This window comes from Papio anubis, chromosome 9, assembly GCF_008728515.1.
Source record: "Papio anubis isolate 15944 chromosome 9, Panubis1.0, whole genome shotgun sequence".
Taxonomy (NCBI): Eukaryota; Metazoa; Chordata; class Mammalia; order Primates; family Cercopithecidae; genus Papio; species Papio anubis.
The window spans coordinates 114286745-114289227 of NC_044984.1; the positions used below are offsets into that span (position 1 = coordinate 114286745).

At 46.2% G+C, this 2483-nt stretch overlaps 1 pseudogene; it reads left to right on the forward strand.

Moving 5' to 3' along the window:
• Nucleotides 1–1066: 1066 nt before the first annotated feature.
• On the forward strand, nucleotides 1067–1779 carry LOC108581141 (annotated as a pseudogene).
• Nucleotides 1780–2483: the final 704 nt, after the last annotated feature.

Consider the following 2483-nt stretch of genomic DNA (forward strand, 5'->3'; position numbering starts at 1 on the left):
ACTCCCTTCTCTGCTTGTCACTTCAATAATACAAGGAACTCAAACTAAGTACTATATAGTCACAATATCCAATTCAGTGGAATGCTTACTGTGTCCCCAGGCCTAAGAGTTCTTCCAGAAATTAGAAACTCTTATCCTACAGAGCCCAAGGTTACAGGGATGAGAAGCGCAAAATCTGCAAGTGGGTCACTGGGTGCAGTTGTGAGAAAGGTCAGCCCCTGTTTCCCAACCCCAGTATACTAACTAGAGAGGCATAGTACAGTATATCACTTCTTAGCTCAAGGAATAAGCCACATCCTTCAAGATAGGCCATAGCTGCGTGCATTGGCTCACACCTGTAATCCCAACACATTGGGAGGCCGAGGCAGGGAGATCACTTGAGGCCAGGAGTTTGAGACCAACTTGGCCAAAGTGGCGAAACCCCATCTTTACTAAAAATACAAAAATCAGCCGGGCGTGGTGGCACATGCCTGTAATCCCAGCTACTTGGGAGGCTGAAGCATGAGAATCGTTTGAGCCTGGGAGGTAGTGGTTGCAGTAAGCCAAGATCCCACCACTGTACTCTAGCCTGGGTGGCAGAGTGAGACTCTGTGTCAAAAAAAAAAAAAAAAAAAAAAAAGGCACCTATCCTGCAAGATATACTTTTCCAGCACATTAACTGGGCCTTCAACAGATGCTATTAAATGTACATTTTATTATTATGCAGATACAGTGAGGCCAATATAGGAGGCAGTTGACATTGAAAAGATAGTATCTTACTATGCCCAAGAGGAGGGGGCACACCAGGCCATGCATGGCCACATAGGGGAAGCACCAGTGTCAGAGGCATTTGAACCAGAGTGACTCAATCTTTTTTTTTTTTTTGAGACAGTCTCACTCTGTTGCCCAGGCTGGAGTGCAGTGGCACAATCTCGGCTCACTGCAAACTTCGCCTCCGCAGGTTCAAGCGATTCTCCTGCCTCTGCCTCCCGAGTAGCTGGGACTACAGGCGTGCACCACCACGCTCAGCTAATTTTTGTATTTTTAGTAGACATGGGGTTTCTCCATATTGGTCAGGCTGGTCTCGAACTCCTGACCTCAGGTGATCTGCCCGCCTCGGCCTCCCAAAGTGCTGGGGTTACAGGCATGAGCCACTGTGCTCTGCCTGGGAACAGGACTTCTAAAAGGCAAATATGTCTGGAAGGCTGTGGTCCTAAGGCCCTTTTTGCTGGCTATAAGCGGGGTCTCTGGAACCAAAGGAAGCACACAGCTCTCCTTAAAACTGAAGATGTTTATGCCCAAGATGAAACTGAATTCTGTTTGGGCAAGAGATCTGCTTATTTATACAAAGCAAAGAATAACACAGTGACTCCTGGTGGCAAACCGAACCAAACCAGAGTAATCTGGGGAAAGGTAACTCAGACCTTTGGAAACAGTGGCATAGTTTGTGCCAAATTCCAAAGCAATCTTCCTGCTAAGGCCACTGGACACGGAGTCCATGTGATGCTGTACCCTTCAAGTATTTAAACTAATGAAAATTAAATAAAAGTGGATTTGTGCTCTTGTAAAAAAAAAATCGGAAACATACAGTTAATATAACAGGCCGTCCCATTATTCTATCAGACCAGTTATTTCTGAATGATAGGTACATGGTAAGATCAGTGAAGCCCATGGCCATAGGCCCATTATCATGCCACACCACACTTTCTTTGCTGTAAAAGGAGTCTCTTGGTTCCCAAGATTGTGTGTGATAGTGATATGGTTTGGCTGTGTTCCCACCCAAATCTCACTTTGAATTGTGATAATCCTCAAGTGTCAAGGGCAGGGGCAGGTGGAAATAATTGAATCATGAGGGGAGTTTCACACATACTGTTCTCATAGTAGTGAGTAAGTCTTATGAGATATGATGGTTTTGTTTGTTTTTATTTTCATTTTTATTTTTGAGACAGAGTTTCACTCTTGTTGCCAAGGATGGAGTGCGATGGTGCGATCTCGGCTCACTGCAACCTCTGCCTCCTGTGTTCAAGTGATTCTCCTGCCTCAGCCTCCCAAGTAGCTGGGATTACAGGCATGTGCCACCACGCCCGGCTAATTTTTTTTTTGTATTTTTTGTAGAGAGAGGTTTTCTCCATATTGGTCAGGCTGGTCTCGAACTCCCGACCTCAGGTGATCCGCCCACCTCGGCCTCCCAAAGTGCTGGGATTCCAGGCATGAGCCACTGTGCCTAGCTTTTTTCCTTTTCTTTTCTTTTCTTTTTTTTTTTGAGACAGAGTCTTGCTCTGTCATCCAGTCTGGAGTGCAGTGGTAAGATCTCAGCTCACTGCAACCTCTGCCTCCCAGGTTCAAGTGATTCTCCTGCCTCAGTCTCCAGAGTAGCTGGGATTACAGGCACACACCACCACACCCGGCTAATTGTGTATTTTTAGTAGAGACAGGATTTCTCCATGTTGGCCACAATAGTCTGGATCTCCTGACATCAGGTGATCTGTCCACCTCGGCCTCCC